Genomic DNA, 18,818 nt, shown 5'->3' with positions numbered 1-18,818 from the left:
TCATATATTTTCTCGTAGCATTAGATGCACTGAAATTTATCATATTTTCGGCCTATCCCGAGAAAAATAAAATCCGGAACGAAAGTGTAGGAGATGGACCGTTAACGAGAAGAACGCTTAAAAGGGCTTCGAGTACTCTTAGTGTAAAAAAAAAAAAGAGAAAAAGAAAGAAATTTTTTAAATATAAAGTTTGCTTCTGTGAACCGAGCGGCTGGTGGCCGCGGTCTCCTTTGACGAGGATGAAAAAGTCCCGGACGAACACGCGCCGCGTGTACGACGAGGTCTTTCCTCTACATTCTGCATGCAAAACACTTTTTAATTAATCTGCGAAATATGCAGTTTAGAGCGACCGGCGCGGGACTCTGCCGGCGCGTCTAATGGTAATGGAATTCCAATTAGAGTTTGCATTCTTTATGGTCGAACGCGGAAACGAACGAACATCGGCCGATAGCGACGAGCATCAAAGCGTGCAACGAGCGGCTGTTACACCCGCATTTAATTAGCTCCTTGCTGCGATATCGAACGGGTAGCACTTTCGGCGACGACCGACACCGCAACCGACTATGTTTATCGTTAATTACCGAAGTGATGGAGCGGCAAAACGCCGGATGAAAATACGACTTTCACTACATTTTCTCAATATTATTAAAGCATATAAATATTACGTAACAGTACGGCAGACGCGTATCTTTTTTTTATAAACGTAAAGGAATAATTTTATTATATCAAAATAAATATTTTGTTTACACTTCGTTTTTAATATTCAATATTTCAGTAATTTGCAATTATATAAAACTTTGTCACCCGCTTGTAGAATTAAATATAAAATAGGTTTTTTTTATATATTTATGATTTAGTTGCTTATTTATTTTTTATAATCTAGAAGATATTATTAATTAAAGAATCCTAGAATACAGTAATGGCCGCAATATTGCAAGAGAAAAAAAAAACTAAACATCCGCATTCTCTACAGTTTTTATTCTATCGCTCTTATAGAGCACAGGAAAAATTTTAATTTTACATTTGACTATTCTCGTTCGTATGCAAGAGTACCGCGAAGCGTGATTCCATTCTACGGAAGCGTAATTACGACAGAAACGCGCACGATGCGTTCTAACATCAACAAATATTTGCTCAGTACATACTGCACTGGGCGGGGGTGCGAAAGCCTCGTCGCCTCGATCGCCGTGCGGCATCAAAATTTCAGGACCGGGCCGATGATTCGCTGCCAATATCAATGCTCGGCAGTTTGATTAATTTTCAGTTAAGCGTACGAATTATGTCGAATTTGCAGTGCGGCGGTCGAGAGCGGCCGTTGCGTTTGTCGGCTCGGTGGCTTCCCAATTAGGACTCTACTGCAACAACACACTGCATTTTGCATCGCGCAGATATTTTAAATGTTTTAATTAAATTTGGTGTTACTAAGGATATATGTGTCATGTTAAATTAAAAATAAAATATCATTATAAAAATACAGAAGACGTCATTTCAAGACAACGCTTTTTTTTTACATCCTGAATATAAGATTCTTTTCCAAATTGAGTAATTAGCATCTTTTAAGATAAATAATCGCTTAAGATAAATAATCCAATCAACATAAATTAAATATTAAACGAACAGATTGCGTCAAAAGTGCAATAGAATTTAATGAGATGAAGAGATTTGTTACATTACAGAAGCAATGTGAATAATCGATCGCGCTTAACCGGCCATCGAAATCTCTTCTCGCACAACACAGCAAGACTGTGATCGATTGTGGAATTAAAGAATTAATGAAGCAATTGGCTTTATATATTCGATGACGTATCGGCACGTCATAATTACCAGAGTGAAATTCTTTTCCGATAAAGGAACGATTGAGGCTAGTATATTTCGCAGCGCTTTCGCATTTGTTTGATATTTCGTTTCGCAATAACAGGAGGTGCCACTTTGTCAAACGACGAAATTGCCTTGTCGTAATTACGCACCGCATACCAACGCACTTATCGGCCCTTGTCACATTTCGTGAACGTATTCGACCATTTAATTCGATCGGCGTGACACGCGCGATGTCGAAAAACGCACCTGCCTACATTTTTATCGACGTGGCAAACTGAACATTACAGACCAAAACCAATATGCCGGCGCCAACCATAAATGCCCGTCCCATTTAGCAGCATCAAAGTTTCAACTACTAGCTCGATGAAAAACGTTCTATGAGGCTGTTTTTCACATCGTGTAAAAGTAATGTAAAAGTAATGCTCTCTCTCTTTCAATGCATATTGCTTTAAAGTTAAACTGTTGTCCTGAATTCATACGTTTGCCATAAACAAGTGTCCACAAAATTCTTTAAAATGCATTAATTTTTAATTACTGAAAATCGGAACAATGGAATATTATTAGAAAGAGGGAATTAGAGATGTTTCTTTGGAGATTTATCTTTTCGAAAATTGAATTCAATTTCATTAAATTTCAAATCGAATTTTGACTAAAGTCGATTTGTTATATTTAATATCTCATTTATCCAAATTATGTTTTATTTATTTATTATGATATTACATATATCTATAATGTAATAATGATTAATATTGATAAAAAAATCAATATAAAATAATTTTACCAAAAAATGAAGATTACCATTAATTACGAGCTTGTAGTTTCTGTTCTATACTTTCATATGTTCGCTCGTCTAATCTCTTGTTTGAAACCGATATCGTTTATAATACTAATTAATTTATACTAATTAATTACTCTAATTTAATCGATATTGGATATAATGCAAACAAAACTTATTATTGCAATACATACAAAATAGATTCATATGCGTTGTCCATCGATGCTGTTATCATTAATGTCTAACATGAATCATTTCATATAAAAATGCAGCCAAAGTATCTGTCGCAGTATGCAATTATATATTGCGTAATAAAAATTTGCGGGCAACACAGTCAGCAATAAAGTTACGATGATGCTCGCATAGATAAAATCTGCACTGTACCACTTTATTTATGGAACGTTGCGAAATAGACGGTAATATTAACGACAGTAAATTGTGATACGATTATGATGTAATATTATGAATTACTAGTATTTTGCGATGTCGCGACACACACACGCTATTAATTCTAATGTAAAATTGAAAAATCTTAATATATATACATTTTAATGTCCGCAAATCGTATTTTCGTTCCGTACAATAATTGCTTGTAATAAATTGATGGAATTTTTAAATTCCATTATCGGTAAATTGAATTTTCAAACCATTCAAACTTACTCCTGATAGATAGTTACAGCATCCGTTAACATTCTGTCATACATGTCAATTGAAACATGGCGTTTTATATCGGGAAGAATATTATCAAACCAAAACGCACAACATTTTATAAACGGATTTGAATATTTTAATTCCATATTTTTGCAAATGGAAATTGTTTTTTTTTTTTTTTTTTTTTTCCAATTTTGTCTCTCGATGTTTTTTTCGACATTACAATACAGCCGAGCATTTCCGGTTCAGGGAATAAATTTTGTGCTTTGCGCAATATGCTGGACTTTTTAACGATTGGCTTCTGGTCAGGTGATACAGTAGATACGCGCCAGTCATAGTAACTCGAAATAGCTAAAGTCGCGAAACGGGCGAATAGTTTCGTGTTTTTTCAGTTTCAGTTACGTGCCGCACAATTCCTGCGGTCTCATAAATCTCTCTCGCTCTACGTCGGCAATACGGTGCCCTGTGTAATCGTCCATTACGTACTAGACTCTCGTCGAACGACGATGGTTCCTCCATTTGTTCTACCTGTGAAAGTATATCGGGTGTATCACCAGGAAAGCATCGTCGTTTCTTCGTTTTTCGAGTCCATTCGGCTAAAAGATAAAAAGGGCGCGAGGCCAAAGGATAGAAAGTAGCGGGCGCGTATATCGCACCCTTTCTTTCTCTCCCTGGAAAATAGGGAAGAGGCGTACATTGTAAATCTGCGACAGTGCACATTGTAAATCTGTGACAGTACTTCGTCTTGACTAGAATCTTCTTCATGTTTCACTGAATTTGTGTTATACACGTACGTATATTAAAGTGTCTCATATATAATACTTGTTTTACAAGTATTTTATTACAAAATAATGGATCAAGTTTAGAGAAACTTCTACACTTTTAACATTTTAAACATTAATATTTAATAATATATACCAATAATAAATAATACTTCAATAATACTTTTTTTACAAGTATTTTATTACAAAATAATGGATCAAGTTTAGAGAAACTTCTACACTTTTAACATTTTAAACAATAATATTTAATAATATATATCAATAATAAATAATACTTCAATAATACTTTTTTTATAAGTATTTTATTACAAAATAATGGATCAAGTTTAGAGAAACTCCTACACTTTTAACATTTTAAACATTAATATTTAATAATATATATATCAATAATAAATATTTATCTGTGTGAATAAAAACATGTAATAGTAAACTACGTAAGAGGAGATGAATCTAAATAACTAAACATCATTTTCTATATTGATTAAACTTCTACACACACGCGTGTTATTTATGCTAATTGTGTATTATCATGTTCTATATAATTTCATTATGTAATTAAAAAGTATTTGTTTTGCGAGAATCAATTCAATAAAACAAAGACAGAAGCAGATCGAGTAAAGGAGGGTTAAAGAGAATTCAGACTGTTCAAAGGATACCTTATCTTCTCGGAGCGCTTTAGCAGACGCAATATCAGTGAATATGATCTCGCGTGGGCTGAACACAAGTTGAAGGACCGTTGAAAGTTCCCCTAAAAATTTAATCCACCGGCCGGGGGAGCGACAGCGGAACGAAGAACACCGGGACTACATTAATTAGATCCACAATTACGGTAATGGGAGAGTTCGTGCGTTGCAATTATCGTAACACCGCGAAGGCAGTTAATTAAGAGAAATTCAATTAAGCTCTTTCGGCCACGCGAGCGAGCGAGTTAACGCGCGAGCGAATACGCGCGAGTTTGCGCGCGTGTCAGGCACGAAGCGGATTTTTCCGCGAGAAAATCCGTTTCTCTCTCCCCCTTTTTTTTCTCGTAACCTCCATCGTTCTACGCGACATCGTTAATTCCACGCTGATTCGATTGGCATGCCACTTATCCAATGTAAAAATTTTTTTTTCTTCATTTCGATGAAGAAACGAAAGAAGATGACCGAAAAAACATGCAGTTTCCGATGATTTTCACCGAATATTGCTGAAAACGAACGACCTTTCTCGACAAAATTTAATGAAAGAAAACTTCATTAAGAACGATTTTTTCGTTCACGATGCATTTAACCGAAGATATATCGTGACATTCCAACTTTCCGATTTAATATTATATTACAGCAACTGCTATGCAAACGTACAATTTTACATACAGTTTAAATCATTACTATGCACGAGTAAAAATAATATTTTATTAAGTATAATGCACAATTCCATTTTTCACTGTTTTTTAGATTTAAAATGTTAAAAACGAAGAATAGAGATACAATGGAAAAGCACACAGCTTTTAATAATTCGGACAGACGCACGGGTTACTAACCACAGTCACCATTACAAATGTATACTTTTGTATATTTTTTTTTTATTTCAATTATTTATCTTTTGTCTAAAATAATATAATATAATCATATTATATTACTTGTAATTATTTATAATTATAATCTTTCTAACTGCACGCAGAAAAAGATAAAAATGTTATAATTTTTATTTAAATGACATATAATACAAGAAAAAAATAAAATTAGTTTTATGTTAAAGTTAAAATCTTTGTCTTTCTAATTTTTTAATTGAACTTTTTATTAAAAATTGTATGCATTAAAATGAAAGAAAATCAAATTTTGTGACACAGTTGAAACAATCCTGTCGCTAAATAGCTAAATAACTCACGAGTTCGCATTTAACTAAGTTCATACAAAGCCATGTGTTTGTAGCAGCACGACTGAATTTCCGGATATCTCGAGGCTCGAGGGACATTAAAACCAACGACATATTTCGGTTGCTGAAACAATCGCTCGAAACGAACGTAACAAACTGCTCATTCGTACGTGTGTAATGAGGAATGTCATTCACGACCGAGCTATCGCGGAGTTGTTCTACGTAACTAATTTCATCGTTTGCGAAAACACGAGCGTCAGCTTGCATTGGCATCAAAACCTTAGCTTAGATGGCCGGGGGTACTTCCGCGGATAAATGTGAAACTCCGGGAACATAAACGGCTTGTTAATAACAAGCTCGACTCGAAGCAACTTCCATTCGTAATACCATTCGTACTACATTGGACAAGAAGGAGCGATTGCCAATAAAAGATAAGCGCTTTGCGTCATAAAAGTGCGCTTGCATATATAGATATTCATACATTCACAAGTAACGTAGCCAACTTATCAAAGTTCTACCATAATATAAAAAAAACCTTTTCACTTGATTCAGTCCTTTCCCTAACGAGATATCAAGCAGTCTGAATTTTTAAGTTTTTGCGTTATCATGCTTGCATAATATACGAGTTTCTTCAAAATAGTTAATTTACTCTCATTAGTCGATTTTTTTCTTTTAGCTTCTTAATGTTGTCGAAAGTTTTGATGTACACTTGGGAACTCGTTCTCTGAGAAATTTTCGGATTAATTTTCTAGCAAAAAATATTAAACACGCCATATCAAATCTTCAATTTCTACACAGAAGGTAAACATCCGTTGTTGTCGAAGCTAAGAAGAACCTATGTATTTCTCGCGCAATTTTATCGAAAATTTGTCGTAAATTTGTCGAATTTCCCCATGAATTTTTCCCTCGGTGTTTATCTTTTTTAAACCCGGATATACACAAATTTTCGTTACATTTACATAAACAAAAACGGATTAATTAATTTTCTGCGTCATGTAAATCGTTTCGCACTGACAGAGAAGTGTAAATGTTGCTTCGTCGGACGAATCTGTCTGTAGCAATGGTGATATTCGTGACAGGCACAAACGTCTTGTTAACGTCAAGCATGACACGAAGCGCGCAATATGCAACTTGACAAAGTCAGTTTGCAGAAATACGAGTGTAAAGTACGGGCCCCTTATTTGGATGCTGGCACAACACAAACATTGATTCGAGAATTCGAGCTTTAAGCTCGTCCACGTTTATTTCCGCCGAAGCTTCCTCTCTCAAAAGCGCCGCACTCTGTATTAATTCTATTATCACTTTGGAATATGAAATTTAATTAAGCGCGAAACTAACTGACTTAACAGCGCAACTAAAACTGCACAACATTATACTTATGCAAAATACTCGAGTTGATTCCGTCTAATAAAACGTCATGTTTGCCTTGTGTAAAATAGTTTGGTTTTTTAGATTAATTTCAATAAACACGCGATTTCATGATAATATAAACGTCGCGTTATCGCGGCGAGGAAAGATGGTCTCATAAGACTCAAATAACCTTTAATATAAGGCGTGACATGAAATAAACAGCAGTGTGATAAGTAGGGACTATGTTATTCTCAAAGAAGAGAAAGAAGAGGTCTTTCACAAACTTAGGTAGTCTGTTCAACAAACTGGTAAAATTAAATACTACGGTAGAATATTAATTTTTCTATGCCTCGGAAATTTTGAAGTTAAGCTCCGCTTTTATCTTTCTCGCGTCTATTTTTTTCTTTTTTTTTTAAATGTCATTACATTATATGTATGGTATGTAACAATATATTACTATTAATTCTCACAATATTAAATTGCACCACTTTTAATTAACTGCTCTTGTAGAGTATTATTAATCCTAAATTTCGCACTATAAAATAATATTGTAAAAAGAATTATATATATATAATTAAATATAATAAAACTTGTCATTGTAACACATTTGAAATATTCTGTAATATAATATTTGTAATTTGTATTGTCGTTGAAATTGAGAACAATTATCGTAGATGGAGAGAAAGGCAGAAAGAAATAAAAACGCAATAAAAAAATAAAACAATAAAAAGCAATAAATTGGATCTCTCATGATTGCAATACACAGTTCATTAAATTTTTGTTATATTTTTAAATTTTCTATTTTTTTATTTATTGACTACTATTATACACGCAATATTTCTGTTATATCGGTAATATTATGCCAGCAATGCAATAATCTCGTATAATAAATGACGTTACATATGATAAAAAAAAATGTGACAAAATATTACGTGAAACTGGATCTATAATTGTATATATTGTTCTACGTTTTTATGCCAATTTCCACGCAAATAGTCAATTTCACTAAATTGTATCCGGTTGCGAGATTCTTTCAGAGTCATTTCAGAGTAAATATAATAGCGCGCAAAAGTTCGCTAGAGTATAAACGCGTTCGATGCGTCTGTATTTTAAGAAATCAAATCAAATCGCGGCTCAAATCCACCTCAGAAAATAGCTGAATTGCATTCGTGACGAATGCATCGGCATTAATAAATCCCATGTGCAAATCCCGCGAATAAAATACTATATCGTGAGCAGATTTGGCAATATTTTTTACAGCAACGAATACAAAATAAATAATATAATACCGACGTAGAATAGATGCATGAAGAGTTGTATACGTTTCATATTTCATATTATGTCCGACCGATCAAACAGAAGCTCATCGATTTTAACGGAAATAACAAAAAAAAAAAACAAATCGGATATCATAAATTCGTAAATCGCTAAATAGCGATGTCTTTATTTGAGAAATTTGCTTAATCCAATGCGAAGCAAATTTATTTTCGTGGATGCGAGTATGACTGTTTTAACTCTTCGGCAAAGTCTAGTGTTGATCAAACCTTTAATTCTGTTAATGAACCACACACGAATGAAACGCATCGTACAGAGATGCTAATCCATTAGCGCAATTCATCTCGACGCGAGAAATTCACGTCGACAATACTGCAACCATGCTACCGACGCGCAAGTTAAATTCCAAGTTGGCAGTCTTAGCTTGCCGTAGGAGCGAATCGGTTCGTCCCCGCGGCTAATTAATCTGAAGTTAATTGAGGCCCATCCTGCGCTTCCATCCAAGCCAGATGCAAATATTGAGTTATCGAACTCAGTAGTAGGCACGAATCATTTTCGCGAGAATTCGTTAACGATAAATGCCATCAGTTATCGGTAGACATAAATTTCTGATATTTCGAATCTGCAGCTTGGTAATGAAATATAAGCGAGTTATATCGGAAAAATCGATTCATTATTATGTCGTTGCAAAAATTCATATTATAAAGTAATTGTACATTTGTGTAATAATTTAAATAAAAAATAATGGAATTGTTATATAAAATAGGCAGATGTACCTATGTCAAAAACGAAATGAATAGATATGTTAACATTTCGATTTAGATGCATTCTTCCCGTAATAACATTTTTATTATAAAAGAGAATGAACATTTGTTTTTTAATCTCTTATCAATTATATCTTAAAAGCTTTATAATTTTAGGGATTAAAATTATTTTATAGTTTGATCATAATATTATCATTTTTCAATTTTTATACAATATAAAACAGAAATATAATTAGTAAATTAACGTAATTACGTAAATGTATGAATATTTTAAATGTGTATTATTTGTCCATATGACATATATAGATTATGTTATTTATTTACTTATACTTATATTATTAAAATAAAATATTTGTATATTATTATACCATATTCAAATATTTATATATTATTATTGTATATGACATTTATATGTATATAGGTATACTATATTTTTATGTATTTATTCGCAAATCAAGAAGTCAAACAACCTTATGAAACATAAATTATTTTGATCATCACTTGTTGATTGCAGGATAAATAGATTTCGAAACGCAATAAAATTTGCTTTGCTAATGCATTTTAATCGATCGTGAATTGATGCGAATCACTGGAAAATTGTATCGATTATTCGTTAAAAATGAGCGTAATACACCAAAAGAAAATGTTTCTTTTCGAATTCAACGACATACACATATGGTTGAAATTTAAAGTTAAAGTAAAAATTATTTACTAATATAGTACAGCAAAAATAGTTAAACAGTAAAATTATGATGAAATTATGATTAAATCTCGAAATAAATAAACTGAAATAGATGCAATAAAAAATCTAAAAAATATTGATTTCTCAAAATTTCAAAAAAAAAATTAATCAAAAATTAAAATTATTATTGAATTCAAGATATTTTGCGACAAGAAAATTGCTAAATGACAGTCAGAACCTGGAAGGGCTCCATGTATTCCAAAATATTTGAACATATATATGTATGCACGATTAAAAATTTTTGGCGATCATCCCTACGTTTTGTGCAAAAAAATGCACACAAATACGATAGCATTCTTCAAGATCTATGACAGAGGGCAAAATAATTATTTAAGAACCAAGACTTTAAAAAGCTTTGCATAATATATATTTTAATGCGTTGGATTTTGTAATATATGTTTTTAATCAAGAAGAAAAGGGGAATAGTCATTGAGCGATAGTGGAGCTATCGGTATATATAAGCATAATTTCTTTTTTACTTGTTACTTGCAAAATATTTGTACATTATATTAATTGTTTATTTTTTGCGATATTTTTTGTGACTTACTAATGTGTAATATCTATATATGTAAAACATGTTAAATATTTAAATACTTAAAACATTTAATAAAATATTTTTAATAACGAATATTTTTACATAGATATCTAAAAAATCTCTTCGAAAATTGTGTTTTTATTAAATAACTGTTTAAAGAGAATAAATAAATAAAAAATTTAATTTTATGCAATAACTATTTTTGCAAAAAATATTAATTATTTGATACCACTTCATAATTTGAATATATTTGCATGTTACAGATCAATTTTGTGTACTACAACTCCGCTGTTGCACATCATTCTGGTGAGTGCTGAATTATTTTTAATTTTATATATTAATTTTTTCTCGCAGTCTTTTAGAATTTTATATCTATATGTAGCTTTTATGCAAACCAATTTAGTATATTAGCGAATTTTTAATTTTTAATCCAAGAACGAACCAAATTTGAATCAGGTGTGCTTAATCACATCTATGTTGGAATTTTAAAAAATTAGTTACATCAATCTGAAAAATTTATGATTTGCTGCTACTAAAATGTTTCACAAGACTTCACTGCCGCGCTTTCATCAAAAGAGGAATTAATGAAAAAAATGAGAAATTTCTGTGGAATCTGCAAAAATTTAAACATTTCATCCAAAAAATAGCGACTAGTACGAAAAAATTTATCGAAATAGTTTACGTCGAAATAGTCATGTACATTCGCGATTTTCCACACTAAATCCGCAGAAATAGCGAAATAGATGCTTGCGAATAAAGTTGGACGTCCTGGCGATTTAAAGCTCATAGTTAGAGGAAAACGGGACGACGAAACAATCGTTGTTTGAGTTCCAATTTGCGTTTAATAATTGCATTTGATTAATATTCATTGGAATGCAAAGCGGTCCGGTGAGTCCAGCGACCGGGTAGCTCGTGCGCGAAAGAAAATGGGAACCGGCAAGAGATGACGTTTTCACGAACTTTCGGCATTGTCCTGTCGTTGCCACGGACTCGCCGCGGATGGGGATAATAAATCGAAGGTAATGGCATCGCTGCTTTTCCCCACGCTATATATATATATGTATACGGATGATAATGGCTTCGGATTCGCGCGCGCTCGCCCGGGATGCGACTTATTTATGCAAGAGGCTTCGAGTACACGTCGATCCGCGTTACTCTGCGCTCCGGCTTCTCTAAAGCCCTCATCGTCACTTCCTTCGTTCGAGCGAAGAAAAAAATATAGACGAGAGAGAGAGAGAGAGGCGTTCATCCCTCCGTAACACTACATAGCGCGTTTCACGAGATTTGCATCAAATTCCGAAAAAAGTGTATCCTATGATGAATTTAGCGACGATTTTTTCCTCGGTGAAAAGTTACCTCGATGCGCTATCTTCCTTCGCAACTTTTGAATTTTCAACATTACGTATTCCGGCAACTAAGCCTCAGATTAAGACTTCGCTAAAGTAAACTTTGATAGAAGTTTATCGAGAAGCACGGTTTTGTTACTTGTTTATACCCTTGAGGCTTATTTCGTTCAAAGTTTTTTTAAATTTACCGTTAATAGCTTGATAATCACGTTCGCAACACAAAGCACGTTTATTAACAAACAGTTTATCGAGGTTTTTTTTAAGATTCGATAAGCATTATATAATAGAAAACATTCAAACGTCTGCGTATAATACGATTACGTAGAAATGCGTTTGATTTTAAGAAGCTGCAATTATAACAAAGACTAGGATAGAGACAAAAGATGCAGACTTGAATAAAGTTAAATTTTACGAGATATTTTCTAAATCGGAATCTCATTTTTGAGAATACATACAGCTGCAGGTATACACGGGCATCAACATATATAAGTCCATTGAGAATTGCGAATACGCCTCGGGAAAGCGAAGGCTATTTTCAGGATCGCAATTCTACGAAACAAAAGGAATTTACAATGAGCAAGTTCCGTTCGGAGCCAAAGCTGGAATCGTAAATCGAAAACTTTCGTCCCTTCTACATCTCTAGCATCTCACCGAGATACTAACTTTACTTTGCGCATTCTTCTCGAGAACTGTCGATCTTCCAGTTAGTGGAAATACCGCGAAGTGATCAGACACGATCTTAAGTATAATTGTGAAGATTATGTCACAATTCGTAGGGATCAGCAACTTTACGTTTTCAAAAGATCGATCGCTTTCTAGGTCAGTAAAAACATGATTCAGATCAGAAATTTCATAGACATGATAGAATACTGTTCGAATCTAAATAATTAATCGAAATAATTTGCCACTCCCTTCAAACTTTTATACATCTTTATGAGTTATATATAGCATAACTACTAAAAAATATCTCAAGCAAATAAAAAATTTTTTTAATTGGAATTCTTAAAAAATTTTAATGTATATCCTCGACTAGAAGCTTTGCTATTGAAACAAAAGTTATTTATAATTCCTTTAAATATGAAATAAAACATATCAGACATGATGATTTTCATAATATAAATAGAAAAGAAGTGCATAGTTTTGAAAGCTTGCTCTATTAACTCTGCTATCTTTAGAAAATGAATATCTTGTAGGTTCCTAAGTCATTTCACTTGAAAGCCAGTAGAAAGATCGCGAATAAGTCAGACATAATGCATCTCTTAATAAATACGCGAAAACTGCGGAGTGCATATTGTTGAATTTTAAAAGAGAAATATATATATGATAAATCTTTTATATCTTTTTGAGTACACACACACATACACACACAAACACATATATATACACACACATCTTCGTAAATAATAGAAAAACAATACAAGTCAAAAATGAATATTTTTCGAATGCGAATAAAACATGTAACGTGTAACTTAATAATAGAACAAACACTATCGCACTTAAAAAAAAAATAAAATTTCCTGTGCTTTTCTGTACCAGTTTCCTAATCAGTAGTAACATCACGTTATAATTCAGACACCGCAATTCTCTAAACGTAAGTAGAACATCTCGTGTACACGTACCGACCACTCACACCTCCAAACAACAAATCCCTGTACCTTTTTCAACCAGTCGATCTCGATCCACAAACTTGATCCGGAGGCTATCACTGCTTCTTTTCGATTTTCTCTCACCCTCTCTCTCTCTCTCTCTCGCCCACTCTTTCTCGAAAAAGAAGAAGAAGAAACTTTCCAAAAGAGAAATTGTGTTCTCGCACCTTTTCCTTCAATGTCGACTCCAAATTGTTGATTCAATGCCGTCGAGGTGAAAGAGAGTCTCGTTATCCTTCCACTGAACCATGAATTCTAAGAGGGCGGAATCCAGAAGTTAACCCGGAAAACCCGGGCGACGAAGGAAAAACGTCGTCGAGGATTGAAACGCGCGAGAGGGTAACACGGCACGAAACGACGTGCGTCGCGACGCCACCGGCACTGGCGGTTGCGTACGTACTTAGCCGAGCGACGGCGGAGGGCAAACTGGACCGAGCGCCGGAGACTGCCTTTGGCCTCTGCGCTGCGTGTACGGTCTGGTGGCGGCCGCTTTCGCCGGCGACGACGACGACGACGCCGACGCCGCTCGCAGCAACCATGGCGCGACGCGGAAGCCGCCGGAGCGCCCTCATCTCTCTCCCTCATCTCATCCCCTCGCGACCTCGTCGTTTCATCTCGCTTCAACCCCTCCCGTACTTCCTCCGACTCTCTACCCCGGCAGAGAGAGAGAGCCCCCACTATTCTATCGATCCTACGGGAGAGGCCCTCTGGTGCGTTCCATTTGCCTGGTTCGAGCGGAGACTGCAAATCGCGCTCGCGTAGATCGCCTGGACTGTCGTCCAGAAAGCTGAGGAGGAGATAGGGCGAGAGAAACGCGAGGGAAGACAGTTGTCGGCGGATTTTAACTCCTTATTGAGTTCGTTCGTTTCTTCGAAGCGCGAGAAACTGGACTGTTAATGGATCGCTCCGCGTTTTATCGACGAGAATAAACTTGCAAGAAGCTTATGTGGCGAATGAATCAAGTTGAAGAAGGTGAATTAAGCGTCAAAGTATTGATGGTCTGATTGAGTACAGAAGATATCGAGTTTCAATGAAAATGACAATCTCCTGATCGATAGAATTAAATATCTCGATAACATTTCGTGCATCAACGTGATATCTCTTCGCCCCTAAACGGACAAAAAAATAAGACGCTTCGCTTAATGAGACTTTCTGAAGAACATTTTTTGGCGAATATAAAAAAAAGGCTTTTTTTCTAATCATCGAGAAATTCTTTTAAAATTATAACTATGGTTGAATTTCAATTCATGTGACATGTCAAAATATTGCGGGAATAGAAATGCACCTGTCTGATTTAAAATTCGTATTGTAAGTCGGATTAAGAACAGAAGATATATTAAGTTTGAATGAAAATAATAATCCCCTGAGATCGATAGAATTAAATATTTTGATAACATTTCGTGCATCGACATAGTTCCCTTCTGTTCTAAACGGAAAGAAAATAAGACTTACTAAGAAAATACATTTGCCTTAATGAGACTTTCAGAAGAATTTTTTTATCGAACATAAAAAAGGCTTTCTTTCTGTCATCGAAAAATTCTTTTAAAATTACGTTTATAAAACTATAACTATGATTGAGTTCCAATGTGGCGTATGCCATAAAGATTGCAGGAATGGAAATGCAGCTGTCTGATTTAAAATTCGTACACACTATCGGAGTGTCCCACATCTCTCTTGCGATACGAAAATACTGGACTAACTAGAATAGATACATCGTATATATTCGTGTGCAAAAGGAAAGGGAAAGTAGCCCTTAGAATTCACTTCCCTTGTGTCATGACGGATTTTCTGATTATATGCTCGCAGGAGAATTACAGAATCTGAACGTTTCATTCCCTCGTATATATATCGTAACACGCACTTTCCAATAATATACTTGCGAGAGAACCTAAGTGCGATATGTATATCGATCTTCATATTCACAACATGCATTAACATTACACGTGGTTGCTTGATTTCCATTACGCGTTTGCATTAAATTTGCAATCATATATTTGCATAACATTAAATTGATCCTTCTACTAAGCAAATTAAACTCAGAATTAGGCCATATTTAACATTAAGCATGATGCTTTACAAAAATATAGATAGGTATGGGGAAATTAATTAAAGAATTATATAATAATTTCGAATGTAAATTATACAGGCTGAATGTAGGATATTTGTGGCGATTTTGCAATTATTTATATTTAATTAAAAATAATGTGTAAATATTTTGTATTTTATTATGTCAAATAACGATGCATGTGTGTATATATATATAGAACATATCACTATAATTTGCCTTTAGGCACACACACACACATTATTCGTATCGTGGTATAATTAATTTTTTATTTTTGACCGCTTTACAGCGCATGTATTTTAATTAAAATATTGCGACAATTGCTGGATAAACAAATAATTACTTGATATAACGAGAACAAAATTGTTTCATAAAAAAGTTCTAAAATACTACTATGCAAGAAACGCAAAACTCTCTGAACGCGTAAAAACTAAAGTAAGTATATAACGAAAAAACAGAATTTTTTTCTCGAATATTTACTTTTATCATTTAATAACTAAGTTTTTCGCGGCAGAGTAAAGTTTAAAATAAATTGTTATCCTTGAAAGAAATTTCAAGCTTAGGAAGGGAATGAAAATGTAGAAGACAGAGTTAAATCGTAATGTTATTATATCTCAAGATATATAGATGCGCATTCAACGCCGGCAAAATTTTTGCGATGAAATAAATTCCAAATTATATCGTTACTAACCGAGAGAAATTGCAGATTAAAAAAAAATAAAGAGAAATAGAAACTTGAAACTCAAAGTTAAGGCGGCGAATTTGCAATATTATTTCCATAAAGAGCGCGCATTCGATGCTAACGGACGCTTCGCGGTTGAGTAAATCTCGAGATATATCGCTTCTAACCGGAAGAAATCGCGAGTTACAGAACTCGAAATGTAAAGAAAATGCGCGCGCGTGGAAATTCCGACATTATTTTCCCACGGAACGCGTATTTGACGTTAACGAGAGCTTCGCGGCTGGAGTAAATTCCGTAGTATACCGTCGCAGATGAGAAAAGCAGGAAATAAAACGTCAGAATTTCCGCTAATCCAATAGATTTTCAATGGTCCGCCTCGAAAAAGCACGGTTTCCCAATTCGCTTCGGGCAAAAATCGCGATCGAAACTATTTCTCGAAATAGTCCAATGGTGCGTCGTTAAAATTTGTCAAAATTCGTAATTCACTTCAAATGGCCGTAATATGCTATAAAATTGTCTAAGGTGCACAAATAGATTTTAGAGATTCGCGAATTACCGGATACCACAAAAATAACAAGTTCTAACCATTCTTTTCTTTTTTCTCTATAAAGTTATTCTTATTGTTGGAATCTTACTCGATGTGTGTTACTATGTAAATGTGTATGCGTTGCCGTGTAAACGTTGCCGGTATAAGCAAAATGAGAAACAGAGTTTTCGCAAACTCTCGTCCTAATGGGTTTCCGAGAGGAAAAATAATTATCAGCGATAAAACGGTGAGTTTTGCGACGAACGTAAATTCAACATTGCGGTCGGTCATAACGAAGCGGAACGTCGTGCGAAATAAAGCAGTTTTCAAGTACCGCGAAAGTTGCAAAACTACTATATAATTGCAAGATGTCTCATGTTTATCGCCGCGCGTGAAAATGAGAGAACTTTCTCACGCATTGCTTCCCTTTCCGAATTTGCCGAAAGTAGCAGTAGTTAAAAGATTAAATTATTATTCTTTCATTTTACGTGCGTGTCTTTTGACGAAGAAAACAAAAAAACTGTAGGTAAATCTAGACTCTTAATCAAGATTTTTTTTGCAGTCGAAAATGTTGCCGGATGACAGAGAGCCTCCGATATATATCGCTATATCGTTGACGTAGTGCGGTTTTCCACGGTGAAATATTTATCGCGACACTCTTGGGAAATGATGTTGTCGAAAATGTCACTGAAAAGTAAAAAAAAAATTTTTTTAAGAGATCGGCTAAAAAAGCGCAATATTTTGCAGCTTACGAGATCTAATGAAAATCTTACATATTCGTATATATAAATTCTGCAAGATTTCTAACGATTACTGTCATTCCCGTAGTTTTCGAGAGTTTTCTCTGGTATGATATTGGCACAAGTCAACCTGTCGATATGTCACAGTTGAGTGCTCTAATACTATTGGGCGTTTATCGTGCTAAAGAAAAAGAATAAAATATTACTGACAAAGAGCCAATGCATTCATGCATTAATATTAACTTAAATACGCATGTTAACTTAAATTTAAAAATGTATTGATATTTCTAGACTCGTACAGCATATCAAAAATTATATATCCTGACATATATATTCAACTTTTTTTTTAAAAAAAGATATCGACATTATTTACAATGATCAAAAATCGCATAATATAATAATTTCCGCAAATATTTCACAGTATTATTCGATTTTTGACGAAATAATATTTCATATTTTTAACTACGTATACATCCTGTTCAGCATATGCCAAGGAATATACGAGAGAGAAATCCTTTAAATATTGTATGAAACTGTAATGTTATCCTTAGAATTTACGCGAGAGTGCAGCTTTCGGAGGGTCGCGAAATCTGTCGCGTTCGTTACGTTTTGTCGTGAAAACGAGGAGAATAGCAACGGTGCTGCTGTGTGAAAACTACAAATTGTTACACGACGGCTGGACGCGGTCGTGAGATGCCAGCCGACCGTCTAGACAGTCTGAAACACGTTACACTTTAACCTGATTCTCGTAATTACTCTTCATTGGATGAGAGCAAAGTTCAAAAACCTATCCGTCGCAAAAAAAAGTTCCTTTAAAATCGATACGTGTACACGGTAGATTGCTTTGCCACGCCTTTCATCATATCACGAGAAATGAAAATGAGAGATCTGAAGCCAGGCTGGCTTAAGACATAACACTTTGATTATTGATATATATAACGCGTAATCATAATATGCGGCAAAGTTAATTAAACTTTTAAATTTTTTGGAAAAATGATAAATTAATCGATTAAATTTATTATGTGACCTAATTTAATATTTGCATTTTATTTCAACGTTATATGGAAAAAGAAAAATTACTAGATTAAATTAATTAAATTAATTGCATTCCATTTCACAAAGTTATCATTTAAATCATTTAAACTGTTAAATGTATTGGATTCGTTAAATACGTAATCTTGTAGAAACAAACGCAGAGAGAAATCATAAAGAAAACACAATTAGAAACAAGTTACAAATATTCTTTTAAAAATTAAAAATAAAAAGA

At 34.0% G+C, this 18,818-nt stretch overlaps 1 protein-coding gene across 5 annotated transcripts in view; it reads right to left on the bottom strand.

Moving 5' to 3' along the window:
* Positions 1–18,818, bottom strand: part of KaiR1D (Kainate-type ionotropic glutamate receptor subunit 1D) — a 412,954-nt gene that overhangs the window by 211,248 nt on the left and 182,888 nt on the right. Inside the window, exon 1 of one of the 5 annotated variants that reach the window (XM_029309258.2) lies at positions 13,548–13,699. The exons of the other annotated variants lie outside the window; for them this stretch is intronic. The gene's annotated coding sequence lies outside the window, so the exon portion shown is untranslated. Of the gene's footprint in view, positions 1–13,547; positions 13,700–18,818 lie in introns of those variants that run through there. 5 annotated transcript variants of the gene reach the window in all.

This window comes from Nylanderia fulva, unplaced genomic scaffold (genome assembly GCF_048542155.1).
Source record: "Nylanderia fulva isolate GAGA-0341 unplaced genomic scaffold, ASM4854215v1 Scaffold19, whole genome shotgun sequence".
NCBI lineage: Eukaryota > Metazoa > Arthropoda > Insecta > Hymenoptera > Formicidae > Nylanderia > Nylanderia fulva.
Note: the sequence above shows the minus strand (reverse complement) of the source record. Positions and strands in the feature narration are given on the sequence as shown.